Source organism: Petromyzon marinus, chromosome 41, assembly GCF_048934315.1.
Source record: "Petromyzon marinus isolate PM22_M1 ecotype Great Lakes invasive population chromosome 41, UKy_Petmar_22M1.pri1.0, whole genome shotgun sequence".
NCBI lineage: Eukaryota > Metazoa > Chordata > Hyperoartia > Petromyzontiformes > Petromyzontidae > Petromyzon > Petromyzon marinus.
The window spans coordinates 10232746-10253409 of record NC_133707.1 but is presented as its reverse complement, the minus strand read 5'-3'; the positions used below and the strand labels follow the sequence as shown (position 1 = coordinate 10253409).

The 20664-nt window shown below is 43.9% G+C and overlaps 1 protein-coding gene across 2 annotated transcripts in view; it reads left to right on the top strand.

Moving 5' to 3' along the window:
• Positions 1 to 20664, top strand: part of ZSWIM8 (zinc finger SWIM-type containing 8) — a 99872-nt gene that overhangs the window by 20845 nt on the left and 58363 nt on the right. The gene's annotated exons all lie outside the window — the stretch shown is intronic.

The following is a 20664-nucleotide window of genomic DNA, read 5'->3' as shown; positions in this document are numbered from 1 at the left end:
GTTTCATGTGTAATGTATTAATTGAAATCAATGAATTGATACATGCCTAGTATGTGCAGCTGTAGTGATTGAATCCAATACGTCTGTGTAATTTATTGCAGTGCCAGTGTCGAATTCCCATCTGTTCAACTACCTTAAATGTTTAATTTGCGTATAATATACGTAAGTATTAAGTCACCAATTGCAGTACGCTTGATTCTATTGACACGTTGTGATTTAAAATTTTCATAGCTGGTTCAGGGCCGCTAATGGCAATGATCACCGTCTGAAACTCTCGTTTGAGCGGGGAGACTTTGACTTTAAAAACGAAACCGTAGTGAAATCCTGCTCCCCAGTGAGAGCCCACACCGCAAGCCAGACATGTGACCACAAAGGTCACCTTTACAGCTAAATGTGCAGCCCAGCTTTAGCTCTCTGCCTTTGAAAAGGGAAGGTGGCACACCAGCGCACTTGATAACATTTCAGACTTGTGAGTGTAAAGACACACGCAGAGCACGCAGACCTTGGTGTCTTTAAAGGATAATTGATCAAAAGTCGAGTGAAAGGGAGGCGATCGGGTGGCCGGGAAGTCAGAGGACTGAGCCAGGGCTGCACAAAAACCAGACTTCCAAGTTCTTGTAAATCCTTGTCAATGTCCACAGTCTCTTCTTCTTTTCGTACATGAGCAGTTATTTGTGTGTATGTATGTTGAACTTCCTTCGCACCGTACGTAGCCAACCGTGGAAATCGGAGGTGCCGGGGAAGGACTGCAAACTAAACGCAAAGAGCATTTCAGAACCATTGAGACGTTTGCAGTACACCCTCCCCCCGCCTCCATTTCCTCTCCCGTCTCTCTTTTCCCATAATGCCTCGCTTCATCTCTGTACCCACAAGGAGCGGGCACAGGGCACGTTAAGCCTTGGGTAATGTTAAAACAAAACACAGATTACAAGGGCTAAATTGGCCAAGTTAAACTTAGAAGATAAAGCAAGGAACATCTATGGAGCAAAATCTGGATGTATTTAATATTTTTCCATCTAATCTCTCCTTTTAAAGTACAATTTTTCTGTCTTGGGGCTGTTGCAAATATTTTTTTAAATATTCCTCAATTCCATATTCTCGACATTTCCAATGCGGGGGCTTATGTTAACCATATAACGAACTAACTACTCACTTTCCACAAGGTGGTATTTATTTTATTAACTCTCGAGGATGATGGGCTGACTTGACCCACAATTGTATTTGAATATTCAACCTTTCCATTCTGAGATGGACACTGTTGACAACTGCGCCTCATCACCGACTCGTAGCCACACAATGTGTCACGGAAACATTTCAAGCGGTTAATGCAGATGCATATAGACAAAAACACGTGTGAACATCTCATTATATGATACATCCTGACCTGACCATGTGGACCACGTTGTAAACCATTGCGGGCCTTGGAAATTCGGCGGAGGCGTTGATGACATCCGTTCAGCCTCTCCCGAGGCTGCCCTGGGCTGTCAGGCCGGAACATGGACTTCTGAGTTGCTATCGAGAAAGGCATATGCAGGAGGAAAACGTAATGTAAATATAAAAAGAAAGCAAGTATGCATGTGGTTCTGCATTTGTTAAACATAACGAGATTAAAAAAGGGAAGGTATTTGCAGACATTTCCCCTTTGCGTTCTCTCTGGATGGCCTGGTTATGATTATATAAGCAGCAACAATTTCTCTAGTAATAATAAACACACACAAAACGACAGTAGATGAATGTATGTTGAACTTCTTTCACATCGTACATAGCCAACCGTGCTGATCGGAGGTGCGAGGGGGAAGGACAACAAACTAAAGACAAAAAACAGTTCTCAAGAAATAAGTTTTAAATCTGCTGTGTAAAGTCCCTCCGAGGCTAATGCTGATTGTCAAGAGCGTCGTGTGAAGGGATGCTTGGACAATTTGTCTTATTTGGTTTTTCCTCCTTATATGGTACCAGCGTGCCCAGAGGGATTCACCTGTACAGTATACGAAGGGATAACACGGAAAAAATATCTTGGATGAATCAACAACCTACTTCCTGTACTACCATCTAGTGGACACATCGTAGTCCTGACACCCACACAGTCATCAATCTCTGGGTGTTCTACCAATCCACGGTGGCGAGATGTTAACTACCTCGCCTGATATACAGGAGGTCGTGGGTTTGATCCCGACCCTGATGCCTGCTGTAGATTTAGAGTTTGTGGTGTCTCTCTCCCCGTGGTCGTGTGGATTTTTCTCCGGGTCCTCTGGTTTTTCCCTTCACATTGAAAATCAACACGCGCTTAGAGTATTTGGTTGTTATAAATTTCCACATGATAAGCCACTTAATTGGGCTATTCTGTGTAACCAGGTCGCTTCTGAAAAAGAGCTATATAGCTCAGTGGGCCTTAACTGGTAAAATAAAAAATAGTTAATAGTTTTTAGTTTAATCCCACCTCTCCCCCCCCACAGGTAACACTGCATTATTACAGCCGTGTGCCTCCAATCATCAGGGTCCTCAAACGTTGTGGATGTAACACTGATGTGTGTCACCAAAGATGAGGGGTTTTTACCTTCCCCCCTTCGTTGTGGTGCATTAATTGTGATGTGAATTTTAAACACCCCTGGCTCGTGATTTTTAATGCTGCTGCTGGATTCACGTCCGTGACCTTTTTAATATCATCAGCAGGGTGCCAGTTTTCTGTGGCCAAACAGACCCCTTGCAAGACACAAATCTGCACACATGACATGTTTTCCTTTTTTGAGATTATTGAAACGGATCGTGATTCCATTGAGAATATCCTTTCAGAGAACATTTGCCAGTTCACCGGCACTGATTCAAGCAAGCCTGACTGCTGATGAGAATGCATTATGTCGAAAACGGTCCCCTGTTTGTACGTACTGAATCATTGCTGCTGAAAATTTTAACTCCCAGAAGGCTATTCGACCGATGGGTTGTATGAAACCAGTTTTTTTATATTTTTTTACACGTGGTCTGCTTTTATATTTTGCCATCTATAGTCTCCACAACAGTGCGAATTGTAAATCTTTGTTACGTGTAATTTCAGTGTCGGATCACCGAGCCGTGAATGTTGACATCCTTGATTCCAGCCTGGGTGTCCAGCCACCGGTGATCAAACCGCGAGTGTGTTTGTGAATTTGTGGTCGCACCTTGGTAATGAATCAAAAGTCAGTGTCTCCATGTTTAAATCACCATGGGTCAATGCTTTGTATTTTTAGGTAGGCCCTGTGCTGCTGGTGAACATTTCACATTCCTATGGCGTATTATTGTGATAATCACTTTTGGCTTAACTACAAAAGTGGTACTCATTTCATCGACCAGTGAAATGCAATTGATTTTCACGATTTGTGATCATGGTTCGATCCAACAATCAATTATTTTTTGTTGAATCTTTTTTTCCCATTTTCTTACTTCTCATTTGTACATATTCCCAATATCCTTTAGCCTGTATCCCAACATTTCCATGCAAACGTCACAATTAAATCGATGCATCTACAAGCCTTCCGAGTTAGCCCCCCCCCTCGGCTGCGTTTTGAACTTTGTAAACCTTGCGAACTCAAGTCAAGCACCCGAACCACAGTGCCACCCGGCCAGATACCAATGCCTGTACACGTATAAAACCATAATATAACTTTACGACTGAAACAGGAGGCTTTCACCACAATTCTGGTTGTCGCCTGAAGATGTTGGTTGTAATCACCGTCGAAACATCACGGTATTCGAATTCTAAATATTGTGGTTTTACTCTCCATCACACCAGTGTGCTGTACTAGTAACAAATTGGCATGTTTTGTGTTTACGTGACAAATATTAACAGGTCCCTACAGGGTGGGCTGGTAGGAACATTGGAATTTTTTTTACACCCAACAGCACGAGATTTCACTTCGTTAAAGTATTGAAAGGGGACGGACGGACGGACACATTAATCTATTGCAGGCTGGTACACTCAGTTTACAACTTCGTTCCTACCAGTATTAATTGGCTGTGTTGGGTGGTGGCAGGTCTAATGACACTTACATTTATGCGATCTAAACCAAAAACCTCTTATGGATAATATAACTTTGATTTTGCAACTTGGCTTCATCAGCAGATAGGTAACACACTTCACAATTTAGAGGTTATGATAAGATACACACATAAGGGATGCCATGTATAGTCCTTTGAGTTCACTTCACGATGATTATTCAAATTATTAACTCTATGCAGTAGCGTACCGTGTGTTTCCCAGCTCGTAGGGAAGGGCGACTTTTAGGTGGGGGAAACGTCACACTATGTGTGAATGTCAGTAGCATGCTCGGGATTCATGCACTGGGGAAAACAAACCGCAAAGAAGCACACCGTATGTGCCCGTAATGTCATCGCCTAAAGTGTGTTTCCTCGCTGCACAGGGGGGAGAAAAGGCTCAAGATGCAGAGCACATGGTCATAGCGGACTCAATCATGAGCGGGAGAGTCGCTGCTTATTGGAGTTCCGAGCCCGCTATTGAAACTGCTGAGTAGATATTCTCCCACGTGGCTCTGATGAGGTGTCAGCACATGAGAGAAGCCTCGTTTTTGTGTCCGCACTCTGGCTACCCCTGACAAAACCGGGTTTGTATTTATTTAACGAGTTGATAATCACCTCGATTTTATCACCATTGACTGAGAACAAAAATAACGTAAAATGTGGTGGTTCGTTTAATTTGGCAAATGTTATAGCTGTGAGAATTAAAGATTTGTTTTAGTTAAATGCCAAAAACACCTCTATAGCGGAGGCTTGTGGGGAAAGTGCAGCACCCCCGGCGTGGATTAGAGTTCAGTGAAATGGATTTCAGAAGTAGTTTTGTGATGTGTCCTCCTGCAGGCCATTAGTTTACATGAGTGATTCACTGCTCTGCGGGAGTTCCAAATAGCCACTTTGTTTTATGGCATGATTTCCGATTGCACAATTGGAATGAAATGGGGGGGAAAATGACGTGAAAATGAATTCAGCAATGACAATGGAAATGTACAAATATAATGAGTTTAACTGAGGAGGGTCATACCTGAGACTTGGCTTTCTTGGTGGATTAATTTTTTCATGCTCGGGGGGGGGGGGTCGGTTGGGGGGGAACTCACGTGACTGGAGAAACATCGTGCATTAGAGGGGAACTTCGGATATTTTGGCCTTCATCTGGCTATCCCGCCAGTGAAAGGTTTTGTACAAATAAACCTCCGGTTTCTTCGGCCGAACGCTCCACCTGCGTCAACATGGGCGTTGAAAAATACCCGCCGCCTTGATGCAAAGCACACAAGCATGCATATATGCGTCACCCTTCCAGATGACAATTGCAGACAGAGTTGACAAGTCGGCAGTGTCACAGGTTAATGTTTGTTGCTCTCTCTTTGTTATGCTCGAATTTGTTGGGCGTGCATTTATGCGCCAGCCGGCGCGAGAAATGTGTACCCAATATATCCAAGGTGCACGTCGCGGGGACATAAAAAGTGTTGTGTCTTGGGTGGCATGGGCCTTGGGACAAGAAATTGAATAAACCCCCCTTCCAATGGCGGAGCCAGGATTTTCAGGTAGGGAGGGCAACCCCTCCAGCAATGAGAAATGATAGAGGAGTTGTTAGTAAGTAAGGACTTGTAAGTAAGTACTTGTTAGTAAGGAGGTGTTAGTAAGTAAGGAGTTGTTAGTAAGTAAGGAGTTGTTAGTAAGTAAGGAGTTGTTAGTAAGGAGTTATCTAATACCGTCTATTGGATTTGCCGCTTAAAGGTGGTGCTTGAACATACGACTGCCGTTAGGTTTAGATTAATTTTCTCATAGCTTTATGTGTTTTGGCCGCCTTTCATATAGATCAGTGAAGGGCTTTTATACAAGCCAGGTGAGAAGCTGTTGGAATAACACATCTTCCATGCACGGGGAGTAGGGTGGACATCAAAGTGTCCCCCTTCTCAAATGAAAATTGGGGTGGCGGTAACCTCCACTGATGGAAATTCTTAATTTCTATGGACGGTGCAAATTTATCTTAACCCCTTTTGACTTCTCGCAAAGCGGTACCTTTTTTTATCGACCCTGGAGGGGGGATGATGGGTCGAGTTTGCCAGCTGACGGTGATTTGAACTTGCTACCTTTTGATTGCAGGTCAGCCGCTCTGACCACATTGCCACCTGGCCATATTTTTTTTAATATATACTTTGGTTTGTGAAAACATTGTTTGACTACCCAGCGTTTATCAGTGTGCATTGTGTTTTTGGCTTTTGGTTGTACAGGATATGGTAAATTTATCGATTTAAGGTTTTCCAATTTTACTGTAAACAGCTGTGATTATGTATGTTTATGTTTGCAAAGGTTGTCTTGAGCAAGACAACATGAATCTGGCCATGCTTTGCATATCAAGATGACATCGCCATTCGAGTGCATCTCCTCCTGGACACTCCTTGCGATTGTCACCATCTCAAAAGACCCTAGTTTGGTGGTCATCGCAAGGCCATTGTGATATCAGCTTGACCTGCAGGGCATGCTGGGATTCCTATTGCAGAGCATGCTGGGATTCCTGTTTAATTTTTATATGGAAGACCCCTTTCATATTTATTTTTACATACAAAATAATTAGTTTCTTGTTTGCACACATTTTAGTTAACTCTTGAATTGCTTCCCTGGTGGCAGAATTTGCTTGAATATGTTTCTTGTTTGCAATCAGATTTGTGCAGTATATTACTCTCCATTGAATTCTTACTATGATAGACTTTAACCCGAGGATGCAGCCCAGCGTCCCAAGAGACTTGGCATGATGTCTTTGGTACACATTACAGGCTCGTGTGTCACTTGAGACGTTATACAGGACATTTGACGTCTTATGGAATGTAAAAATACTCTTTTAGTGGGTTGGGTGTGCATCCATATATTCCTGTTATAACCAGGTCTGCCGTGGATCATTGTGCTCAAGGGAGTTTCGGCCAATGCCACGGCAAAGTAAACATTCGAGTGTGGAGTTCAACAAATTCCTGCATGGCGTGCTGATTAGAACTCTCTCATTCTCACCCTTTCTTTTTCATCTTCTCTTCCCTGCTCCTGGTGATCTTTTGGAGCACACATCTGCTTCTGCTTTTCCCACCTCAGTGCGTCTCTGCCTTCAAGTTCCAGTCTGCACTTTACTTTCCCTGCTCTGTCTCCCACTCTTCGCTTGATCTCTTCTTTGATGCTTCTTGTCCAGTTGATTTTATGGGCTTTTGCCACGTCCTCTTGAGCCGTGCACTTATCCTTCCAGCGCCGTCCAAGATTCTTCCAGCGCCGTGCACGGTAGCTTGTTGCCTGCCATGCTCTTCACATGTACATCGACATCTCTGGGCGAATTGGTTGTGTTGTCAGCACAGCCCATCATCTTTCCATGGTCTAGGCGTCATGTGTCTAAATTGACCAAGTTTGAAATATTACCCAGCAGATGACTCAATTGGGGTCACGCACGGGACCCATTGGCCCCTATTTGTTCAAAAACACTTGGCAGGACACTCCTGAAAAATAGTCATTGGACTCGGTGAGGCTCTCCTGGGTAAACGAGCGTCGTAAATAAATAAAGAAAACAACATGGTCCAACGGTGGCCATCAGAAATCTTTGATTCTCGCCATGGGATTGTGGAATTTCCACCGCTGTCTCAGGGTCGCCAATGCAAACGAGTCCCTTACCAGTGCTCGTTTCAATTGCGGGACACCATGAATTAGACTGCTCGTGCAACTTGTGCCTTGGTTTGGCCGCGAGCCTTTGGTTTCTGGCATTGCAGTCAAATTAATGACCGCACTTGGGAATAAACATGTACACTGCGGTTCCTTAAAGCGTGTCCTTCAAATTAGCAGCCCGTTCAGCTGTGCTAATGAGCTTTTCCATACCTCGGTATATGATGTTAATGGATAGCGAAACATACCTAGGCTGCTTGCCAGCAACGCTTTAGAAAACCACGGGCTCATTTGCAGAGATTTAGTAGATCTTAAATAAATGCACGTCTCACTGACTGGTTCATGATTGATTCTGAGACCTTGAGCGAGTTTCTTTGTCCCCTTTCTCAAGGGTATCTACCTCTCTCTGTCCAGCGGTAAAGTAAAACTATATATATAAAAATTGTTTTTTACCAGGTAGAGGCTCACTGAGCTATACAGCTCTTTTTCAGAAGCTACCTGGACACAAATGATAGCTCAACGAAGTGGCTTCTCATCACGTGGACATTTACAGCAGGGTGTGTTCTAAATGTGAAGCGAAAAACTGGAGGACCCGGAGAAAAATCCGTGCAACCATGGGGAGAACACGCAAACTCTAGAGGATACAGGCGTTAGGATTGTGATTGGTATCGAACCCATGCCTCCTGTATACTCAGCGAGGTAGCCAACATCTCACCACTGTTGTGTGCCCCATTGGGTTGGAAGACCGTTCGTTCGTCCCGTGATGTGATGAATCTCATCACAAATTGTCACGATTTTAATTATATGTGTCGATTCAAGAATAATTGGGTTTTTTTTATCCGATTGATATTGTCCCATTTGTATTGCCTGTCTCATTGTTCCATTAAGCCAAAAGGAACATCTGTATCAACAATTTGTATCTGTCGTGAATAATTCAACTCTGGGGGGGTGTCATGACATTGTAGCTCATGTGCCATTGCAACATCTGGCTGAAATTATTATTAGATTTATTATATATTTTTCTTAGTGTCTTCAGATAAAAAAAAGCGTACATATGAGCTGTCAGATGCGTGAAGATTTTCCCTCCCTACGATTCAATGGATTGTGATTCATAGTCGCGAATCGAATCAATGATGGATGAAAAAAATGCATTGGTGACTGTCGTAGCCTTCAGTGGCTGGATGCCTGACACGGACGCATGGCATAGAGCAGATAAAGAGGAGAAAAACATTGATTCTTACACTCATAATTTAAGAATATTAATAGATGAATCCACTAACTCCATCATCCCTCTGGGGTCCGCAGTGTCTACCAGTTCAGAAAATATTGTTTTACGGGTAGGCTCGCTTTTGCCGCAGGAACGGCGAGTTTGCACCACCGGCTCAGGACTTGCTGATGGGTAATGAGCGGCAGCCCACACGCCGAAGGCCATTGACGCTCCTCGACGTAGCGAGCGTTAACAATGGAACGCTGAAACGAAGAGGGGGGGCGGGGGGGGGGTCTCCCGCCTCGAGACGGTTTTTGTCTGTGCCGCTCATCCTCCAGCACCTGCTGCTTATTGATTGGCTCACCTTGGCAACGGGTACAAACGCCTCCGAGAGAGACACCGAGAGGAGCTGGACAGTGTAATGTGAAACCTCTCACGATGCTTGGAGTATTTTTTTATGAAAGGCCGCAACCGGTTCAGAAGTGCAGAAGAAACGGCAGCCTTCCAATTATTGTGACCACCCCGATTTGGAATATTGACGACATTTGCAAACGCGTTCACTTTGCTTTTGTATGGTTTTTGTATGGTTTTTGTATGGTTTTTGTATGGTTTCGCACTCCATACAGTCTTTGTTATGGCACTTTCTTTTTCAGGTTTATTTCAATGGTTAGTTTTGAATTTGAACCTTGTGATCTGTGATTTTTTTCTTTCTCTTTTTGGCCTACGTGCCTGATCACGTCAGATCTTGGCAGCCAAGCAGGACTGAGCATGGTCCATACTTTGACGTGAGACCTGGGTCTGCAATGTGGCAGCGAGATGCCAGTGCAGCAATTGATTCTTGAAGACATCCGTGTGGGGCTTTTGAGTGCTATCACCTTATATACGTGTGGGACTTTCTCATGCATTCCACTTTTATCTCACAAACCAAACGGTCATTTCTGGTGTTGGCCAAACATCCCAATTAAGTACTCTCTTGGAAAATATTATTTGCACTGAGGTGAGACATTGCTGGATAAATAAACCTCCCTGCATCTGCTGACCATCTCATAACCCAAGCCTACATCACCTGTTATTACCATGAAGTCTCCCATCCAAGTACTCATCAAGCTCATTCCTGGTTAGCTTCCAAGATCTGTAAACATGTAGGCCTCTGGGCTGCATTTCCATGTAATTCACTAACACTTTGTCAAGGCTAATGCACAGCAGTATGTGAATGATGTGCATTTCATCAGTGCTAAGATTGTGCAACGCGATAGTCCTTTCGTCAGTGGGTGTTGTGTATATCTATCATTTATACTCAAGCTTCACTCCCCCACACAGCAGTAGGTCAGAGTTGGCGGTGTTCAGTCTCTGAAATCGAACTTGTGAAAATCGCTCGCGTGTAGCAGTGCTTTTGTGGAAGCATTCGCATTCTCACGTGCAGGTGCTACGAGTCCCAATAATTAAATATAGGCAAGCCGTATGTTTCATTGCTTAACTATTATTTGCAACAAATCAAATGTAGACAAAACAACCAGCATTCTAAGGGTCGCCGTGTCCACGATAACCTTCTGGCCTGCCCCTAATGGACATCTATGACAAAGAGCTTCATAGCTATATTCTTAGCTCTTTCGGTAACGTCACCTTGAAGGGAAACAATACATCAAAAAGCTTCATAGCTCTTCAGGATAAATAAATATTCTGAGTCTGAGATGATTGGCCAGAGAGAAGAACCAAATTGTGATCTACGTCAGCAAACAAGTAGAGGAACGAGAGAGAGAAAAGAAAATAAAAAAAATATTTAAGCTCATTGACTAGTGTGTTTGTTTCCCGGTCACAATTAAATCATTTACGAAAGGTTAAATAATGCCAGTCTGAAAAATGTCACGCAATGAAAATATCAAAAGCCAAGGTGTTACCCTGTTCAGTCTGGTGGTGTCGGAAAGGCAGCCCATAGCACACGTAGCACACCCACTGTTGACTTCCCCGTATTCTATTCAACCGTAATTTGACGTTGCGCAAGAGGCACATAAAAATCGAATTGCATAACGTAATTGCCCTTGTAAGGATTAATAAGCTGCTGTGCTAAGTTACCGTAATTCATGGTAATGTTGTCCTTGTTATCATGAAGTGTCTCCTGCTGCCGTTATCATTTTGCGATGTGGTGCTGATGTGTTATTTTACTAGGCATCTAACGATGCAATCATTTGTCTGTTAAAACCGATTCTTAAGCTCATGGCACATGCATTGAATAGTACATTCGTTCCGTGTATACTCAAGCTAAGGGCCTCTAGGTGCTGCCAATAACACGAGAAAAGGACCATTATCATATTTTAGATGTTTCATAACTCGGTATTGGAATTGCAAATATTGTTAACAGTTTAAATCTTCGGCCATGTTTGACATGCAGTAGTAGTTCTGTAACGTCATCTTCCCTGGCCATTCCTGGAAACACGTGATGTTACATTGCTCGCTGTGACAGTTGACACATGGTTTTGTCCCTTTAATCGTCCTTCAATAATCTTTGATCTCCATGAGGTTGTGCATCGACTTACTCTGCAAAGAGTGCTCACCGGGCGGCAATGGAACCAAAGTGTTTAGTCTCTAATGCAGGAATTTGAAAAAATTCAGTGACAAACCAAGTTTATTGTGATGATCTTTGTTAATAATATTGATTTACATTTATAAGTTGCATTTCATCCAAGGATCTCAATGCACCGTGTATGGAAAGCAGGGGAGACAGAGCCAGTGGTAAATGACCAAAAACGATGGGGAAAAGGCCAATTTAAAGAGGTGATTTTTCAGGGCAGATTTTAAAAGCCCTAAAGATTCTGATTGTCTTATTTTCAGAGGCAATGCGTCCCATCGTCTTGGAGTTGCACTGTTATTGGTGAACATGCTGTTATCAACTGTCTCCACTTGAAGAACCCAGTTTAATCAGGTGCTTGAAACCTTGATTTCAAACCCAGTGTTCAATTGTTTCTGGACTCAGTGCAGGCTCCCACCATATTCATGTGTAATTTCCTCCGCTGGCTGAGGTCTTCCAACAACTATGAATTCCACAAGTGCTGAGCCATGTCCACATGTCCCTTACCCAGAGTCGCAGTGGGATTCTTAGAGTAAAATACGATTGAATCATGGGTTGACTGAAACCCAGATTCGAACTCCCAGGATCTTGACGTTATCAGCTCATTGTGTCATGTGCCCAAAAGTGAGCTACCTGGCTACCTTGGGAAGAAGACTTCTCTTGTGTCCTCCGTACAATGCAGGGAGCCTTTTCCCTTTGGAGGTTGTTTATTCAAGGAGCAAGCAAACATATCCATGCCTAGCATCGTACACCCCAATAGCGTCAAAGAACAGGGAAGTACGTCTATAGATTGAGATAGCAAGTAGTGACCGCTTTGCAAAATAAATATTAGCTTGCGTCTTATCAGCACCCGTTGAGAAACCAACAGCTGCGAAGTAAGCATATATTGTTTTTGTGCACACTCACTATAAACTCACGTGATCGGCTGCCTGCGTAATGGGCGAGGGGAGGCGGAGGGGAGTGTGACTAAAATTAACCAAGAAAAGCATAAAAATGAAACGTTCTCGGCACTTTGACCGAGTCGTGACCCATGGGCAGTGAAATATGGCAGGCAGCAACAGAGGCGCACTTGGGGCTATTAATAGCACCACGTACACAAGGAAATGTCTTTAGGAGGCCATGTGATTTGGAACGTGGGGTTCAATGCCTTCCCGTCGCATAAGCACGAAGCATTCTCCTTCCCAACTTCAACGATACCCATCAAAAACATACGTGCCCACTAATGCGCCTGCTTAAACTTTGACCATCTACTGTACAAAGCATCTTGTACACTGCTAAATGCAAGGGTGGTTCAATCCGTAAATATACCTCCGATTAACACGTTTGGCTATGTACAGTGCGAAAGAAGTTCAACATACATACAATTTTGAGAATTCTGTTACCTGTGTCATGATAAGTTTCTTTGTTGTATCCCTAGTGAGGCTTGTTGGTAGATCAGCAGTGCTGCCATTCATCAAGGTTATGAATTCAACACTGGGCCAGGGCTAATTCAGGCTCATCATTATCCCACTGAGTATCACATGATGAGGAATGTACCATTTGGAAATGAAGTTTATAGTGGTCATTCCAAAGTGAGATAGGTCCCATGTCAATAGAAATGTGGAATTGTGAATTGGCACAATCCACGATGCGATGCCTCCCAAGTCGGTAGACTGATCAAAGACAGCACTAAGTTAATAGAAAAAAAACTAAACACATTTTTATTTTATCAGGTAAGGCCCACTGAGTTATATAGCTCCTTTTCAAAAGTGACCTGGCCACACATGATAGCCATAATGAAGAGGCTTATGTGGAAATTTATAGCAGCCAAATACTCTCAACACATGTTTCTAAATGTGGAGGGAAAAGCTGGGGGACCTGGAGAAAAATCCACATGATCACGGGGAGAGACATGCAAACTCCAAATATGCAGGCATCCGGATCGGGATCGAACCCATGACCTCCTGTATACCAGGCGAGGTAGTTAACATCTCACGACTGCGCAGCACACTCTCGCTACCACGGCGCCCAACACAATTTGCCAAATGTTTTGGTAAGAAAACTGCAAGTTAAAATCCCGGTCGGAGGGGTCGACTCAGTCTACAATCCGTCCAAGGTCGCTAAACTGACCGACACTTTGTGTGAAGTCAACAGCAGTCAACCTGTGGAGAGACTGACCCCCCCCCCCCCACCATCACAATATGTAAATTCCAACCCGGGTCGTGGACCAAAAGCTGCGCGACATTGGTTTTGTTTGGGCAGAAAGATGCATCGAATAATGGGATTGACTACTTTGTCAACAAACTAAAAATATGTCGTGTCAATGAGCTCCTCACCGCGTTCAAATGGAGACGTATTGCTATGAATAGACTTCAAATGCACACTCTGAGATGCGCCAGAGCCATCATCATCCGTGCCTTTTTAATGCCTTGATTCGGTGTGAAAATGACAGCTCAGAAGACGGCGCTTCAAAATAAAAGAACAAAATGAATTAAACGAAGGAAAATTTCCCACTGCTGCTCTGTTACGCAACAACACAATGGGTCACAGAATACATTTACTCCAACACATTGCAGGACGTGACATTTTACAGTATTTTCCATTTTTAAAAGTACTGGTGGTCTCATTCCTACAAACAAACCCAGGTGCTCAAGTGTGGTAAATTTATGGTCTCATTTGTGGTCTCAGTCTGATCACAAATAAGGCATTGACTGCACACATTTTCATCTCGATTTTATTGGCTGATCCCTAGGCATTGACTCTGTTAGAACTTCCTCTTTCGTACGGTGGGGAGTTTATCGGTAGCGTTTGTACGTCCGTGTCAACTTTTGCTGAGTGAACGGCTCCGGAGTGGCCTGGTGAATATCTGAAATGCCGGCCGGTGATTGATCACAGTGGGCATTACTTGTGCAAGACATGCCACGAGTTGAAATTAGTGACCGCAGTCACACTGGGCTATTTTTAATTGTCCACTCGTGGAGGGGATATCCGCACGTGCCTTATGGTATTATATCGGATGGTACATAGACTGTCAAGAAATCCCACACATGATTCGAGATCACCATTGGAAATCTCCATTGGCAATAATGGAGATTCTATACTCTTTGGTTCTTTCGGTAAAGTTACGTAGGTATAAAATAAAATAAATTAAATCACGACGTTTCGGGCGCAACACAAGCGTCCGTCATCACTTCAGCAATTGTTTCTTGCTGTGGTTGTCCCACCTGATGATGATTGCTTGTGTTGCACCCGAAACGTCGTGATTTAATTTATTCTATTTTCTACCAGCGTGACTTTACCGAAAGAACCAAAAAGTATGGATCCCTGCAGTCACAAAAACTTCTAATCTAGAATGGAGATTCTGTGACAGTCTGGGAGTTGTCCATAGAATCCCCAAAGATTTTGTTTGACGATTTTGAATCTCCATTAAAATCGATGGAATTCTAGTCGTGATTATTGAAATCACCCCGAAGTGGCACGCTTCAGCAATTACCCCGATAAAACACTGGCAATTCCAGCCGTCTCACAACTTTATTAAGAATCTTCTTGATTTTGATGGAGCCTGCAGATTGGCCTGCTCTTGAATGATATCAGGGTCAACCAATCAATACACGTAATTTTTTACCCGGAAAGTCCCATTTAGCAAGTTTCCCAGCTAGTTTTCAAGGGAGATCCACGGTGCATCATATTCTGTCTTTAGTTGCCCACATTACAGCAGACAGTGAAGCTGCAGAGAAATAAATACCTTGATTATGAAACAAACAATTGATTATTCTAGACTACCACAGGCACAACCACATTGTACACTATCCCTAGACGTGATAGGTGCACACAATAAGACAAAATCGCAAGTCTGTGAGTTGTTTATGTTAATTAAATAGCGAACGTTGGGGCAACTCGCCAACTCACCCGGTGAGGAACCCCAGATCGCCCCCATAAAGTACAGAAAATCGGAAATATTTTCCATCCTTCGCTTTCGGTTGTTGTCGGCCCTCCCTGGTAACGCGTCGGCGGTGGCAGTGCGTGAGCCCATCATGGGTCCTCGAGGTGGGATCACCGTGATGCCAAAAGCCAATCTGTTGCATGTATGTAAGTGGCCGACCGTGCTAATCGTCAGCCACTTCGCCAGGGTTTGAACGGCAAGGTGCAATGGCTTGGTCGAGAGAAATCTTAGAGCCTCACGAGAGAGGTCTTTTTGGCTGGCGGTGTTGGAGGAGGTAATGAGGATGTGTGCAGGCTTCTTGCCCCTTGGTCTCTTTGCCCTGCCGATCAGTTTGAAAATCGTGCGTTATTGCTCATGTCTCCCATGACATTTGGGGTGCCTGCGCCATTAACTGGTCACAGGGTCTTCTTTATGCAGTATCTTTGTACTGTATTAAGGGTGCCACGGTGGTGAGATGTTAACTTCTTCGCCCGGCATACAGGAGGTAGTGGGTTCAATCTCAACCCTGACGCCTGTATATTGGAGTTTGTATGTTCTACCCATGGTCGCGTGGGCTTTTCTCTGGGTCCTCCGGTTTTTCCCTCCACATTTAGAAATATGCGTTTTAGAGTATTTGGATGCTATAAATTTACCATGTGATAAGCCACTTCGTTGAGCTTTCATTTGTGACCAGGTCGCTTCTGAAAAAGAGCCATGTAGCTAAGTCGGCCTTACCTGGTAGAATAAAAAATAGTTTAGATTAGTTTGTGCCCTTCCCACTGAGTCTCGCGGTCCTCCACAAAGTCAAAGAGAATGGAAGATCCCATTCTGATGGCTCCTCTGCTTGCACCTGCGGCATTGGTTCCTGGAAGGTAGTGGAGATGGTATTGGACAACACTTGGTGGCTTATCGAGATTTATCTGCATGCAGTTGAGTTAACCTTCATTAAAAACTGCATTACAGTTGGAGACCAGGAAGATGAGCTAACAAAAACTTTGAACATTTACTAGATAACCAACACAATTTAGCTGCAAGCGACTCATTAAATGTCGTGTCTTTTTTTTTGGTGCACTTAGCAGTGACCAAACTGAAGCTGTCAACTCTTTGAAAACCCATTTTAATGAGAGGTGGCTGAAACCCAGATTCTAAATGCCAGGACCTCGGAGATCCTGCCTCAGCGACACGATGTTAGCCTTTGAACTCCTGGGACGTTCGGCCTAGTCATTTATTTATTTATTTTAAAGCTGTGCACACTGTAAAAATTCTTGGAAAACCAAAATCGGCGGTTTATCTTTGAACAAACTTAAACATGCGGGCATAAGCGATCCTCTTACGGTCTGTTTTTTGGTCGCCTCTGGTGACCAGCGATGCGTGACCTAGCCACCTAGGTCATTCCCCTCCCTCCATCCAGTCCGGCTAGTCTCGGGAGGAGGTTGTATTATAAATAGAGCTGCCTGTGGTGCATGCGCACGCATACACACGAAAAAACAAAGACAAAGATCCGTCGTATAGCCTTAACAGACTCTTGGGGCAAGTGCTGTTAGCAAGCACCTATGAACGCCGGCACAGCACACGAGGGGGAAGGGTGGCCAGCACCACGCCCGTCGCCTTCATCTCCCCAGTGGCGATGTTTACACACCACACCAGGTACACATTTGAAGCCAAGTCAGCCTAGGTGAGGCCCAATACCGTTTCAGATCATCACTCATGTTGTGAATGGGAATGCAACTCGGGCCACTGGATTCGTGGCACAGTGCGCCTACTACCGTGCCACTGTGTATGCAGATGCGTACACGTACACACAGTAATCTGCACTTGAGGAAATTGTGCACATGAACATTAATATAGGGTTCATATTCTTTGTTCTTTTGGTAAAGTCACGTAGAAAGGAAACAATAAAATAATAAAAATATAAAACTATAAAATTCTCACGACGTTTCGACTGCAACACAAGCAATCATCACTGGAAAAACCACCTCTGCGGTACAAAATTCTACTCACCTGGTATCGACAATCACGGGTATTTCCCTGTCCCCAGACGACCTGCTTGTCAGTTTTGATGTAGTTTCCTTATTCACCAAAGTTCCTGTACCTGACACCATCGAAATCATTGAAGACTTGGTTCATCAAGGACTAAAACACTGAGGTACCCCCCCTGGTGAGACACTGCTTAACCAATACATACTTCACTTGGAATGGAACTTTCTACAAACAAACTGACGGTGAGAATTTTATTGTTTTATATTTTTATTATTTTATTATTTCCCTTCTACGTGACTTTACCAAAAGAACCAATGATATGAATCCCTGCAGTCACGAAAGCTTTAAATCAAAAATTAATACGGGTGTTTCAAAAAGATGGACACGATTTTAAATAGCTGTATCTCTGCAACCACGAACCGCCCATGAATGAAACTCTTACCACTTGAAAGGGCGGGGCATAGAGTTTCAAATGATTACCGCTACAGTGAGGGAAAAAAGTATTTGATCCCCTGCTGATTTTGTACGTTTGCCCACTGACAAAAAAATGATCAGTCTATAATTGTAATGGTAGGTTTATTTGAACAGTGAGAGACAGAATAACAACAAAAAAATCCAGAAAAACGCATGTCAAAAAATGTTATAAATTGATTTGCATTTTAATGAGGGAAATAAGTATTTGACCCCTCTGCAAAACATGACTTAGTACTTGGTGGCAAAACCCTTGTTGGCAATCACAGAGGTCAGACGTTTCTTGAAGTTGGCCACCAGGTTTGCACACATCTCAGGAGGGATTTTGCCCCACTCCTCTTTGCAGCTCTTCTCCAAGTCATTAAGGTTTCGAAGCTGACGTTTGCCAGCTCGAACCTTCAGCTCCCTCCACAGATTTTCTATTGGATTAAGGTCTGGAGACTGGCTAGGCCACTCCAGGACCTTAATGTGCTTCTTCTTGAGCCACTCCTTTGTTGCCTTGGCCGTGTGTTATGGGTCAATGTCATGCTGGAATACCCATCCACGACCCATTTTCAATGCCCTGGCTGAGGGAAGGAGGTTCTCACCCAAGATTTGACGGTACATGGCCCCGTCCATGGTTCCTTTGATGCGGTGATGTTGTTCTGTCCCCTTAGCAGATAAACACCCCCAAAGCATAATCTTTCCAACTCCATGTTTGACGGTGGGGATGGTGTTCTTGGGGTCATAGGCAGCATTCCTCCTCCAAACAGGGCGAGTTGAGTTGATGCCAAAGAGCTCCATTTTGGTCTCATCTGACCACAACACTTTCACCCAGTTGTCCTCTGAATCATTCAGATGTTCATTGGCAAACTTCAGACGGTCATGTTTATGTGTGCTGCAGGATTTCAGTCCTTCATGGTGTAGTGTGTTACCAATTGTTTTCTTGGTGACTATGGTCCCAGCTGCCTTGAGATGATTGACAAGATCCTCCCGTGTAGTTCTGGGCTGATTCCTCACCGTTCTCATGATCATTGCAACTCCACGAGGTGAGATCTTGCATGGAGCCCCAGGCCGAGGGAGATTGACAGTTCTTTTGTGTTTCTTCCATTTGCGAATAATTGCACCAAATGTTGTCACCTTCTCACCAAGCTGCTTGGCAATGGTCTTGTCGCCCATTCCAGCCTTGTGTAGTTCTACAATCTTGTCCCTGACATCCTTGGAGAGCTCTTTGGACTTGGCTATGGTGGAGAGTTTGGAATCTGATTGATTGATTGCTTCTGTGGACAGGTGTCTTTTATACAGGTAACAACCTGAGATTAGGAGCACTCCCTTTAAGAGTGTGCTCCTAATCTCAGCTCGTTACCTGTATAAAATACACCTGGGAGCCAGAAATCTTTCTGATTGAGAGGGGGTCAAATACTTATTTCCCTCATTAAAATGCAAATCAATTTATAACATTTTTGACATGCGTTTTTCTGGATTTTGTTGTTGTTATTCTGTCTCTCACTGTTTCACATAAACCTACCATTAAAATGATAGACTGATCATTTCTTTGTCAGTGGGCAAACGTACAAAATCAGCAGGGGATCAAATACTTGTTTCCCTCACTGTAGATGCCTCTCCCAGCGCACAAACAGCCCCTAGCCTCAGTCATTCACAAGACGCACTGCCTCAACGTGGGATATGTCGCACGGGACCCCAAGACTTGGCGCTACACTCTTGGCCCCCAAGATCCCTAGACACCATCACATCCTGCGACTTTTTCTCGTGGGGATACGTCAAAGACCGTGGTGTTTTTGTGCCACCGTTAGTGACTAATCTGGATGACCTCAAAAACAAAATCACGGCAGCAGTGACTTCAGTGGAAGAAGACATTTTGAGAGTCATTTGGAACTGATTCAACTTTTGTCTCGATGTTGTCTGTACAGCAGGTGGAGGGCACATAGAGCATTTATGAAATGGTTAGTAAAACTTGATAACTCATTAAACCGTTAGTAACTTTTCGTGGAATTGTAACATGTTGCCATCGTGAAATATACTGCTTTGAAATTGGGTCCATCGTTTTAAAACAGCCTGTACATCTGTTGGGAGTGCTTGCATTAAAGTGATCGTGTTGAGCAATATAAAATAGATAGGTGACCTTTATCTGTAATTAGGTAAAAACTCATTGAGACCACGAGTATCTTTTTTCAGAAGAGACCATTGTGCTGTTGAGAGTGGTTGCGTTAAGAGCAGGACTCAGTGGTTTAGCACTGCCTGTTCTCATGGCCAACAAAAGGTTGTAATGCTTTTAGAGCATTTCACTTGAATTTTATACCAAAATAGAACAATGTTCCTTTTACATGTTAATCTGGGCCCTCTCTGTGTGCTGTGTTTTCTGTGAGCCAAATTGAATACGTGGTGCTGCGGTGACTTGTGGCCTGGCACTCTGGCCTTGCCTTGTAGGAGTGGCTGCCATTTTTAAAGGGGCTAAAGTAATCGACCACAAATAAGTGTCAGTTAATTTATCGACTTATAGACTCATCGTCCCAGCTCCACATCAAAGTATTTTTTATCCCCCATCCTTCATGCCTCGGGCAGCCCCCGAGACACACCGAGGAGGTGCCTCGCTCCAAGACGAAAACCGTTTGAGTTGTAAGCAGCGTCCTATAAAGGCAGTGAGCTCCCAGCTTGTCATCTGTGGACCCACCGGTGGTCCGCATGGCCATATGAAGTGGTCCGCGGAACTGTTACATATAATTTTTTCACAACACACCGGATTGTTTTTTTTTGCTGCTTAGTGGTCCCGTAAAAGAATTTCACGGTTGACGGCGATTCTATGATTCAGAAAGGTTGGGAACTACTCTGATCCGAGGGATTCATGCGGGGATTTTTCCAGGCCGCTGTGATTATTGGACAGTGCAGCCCATACTCCTGACG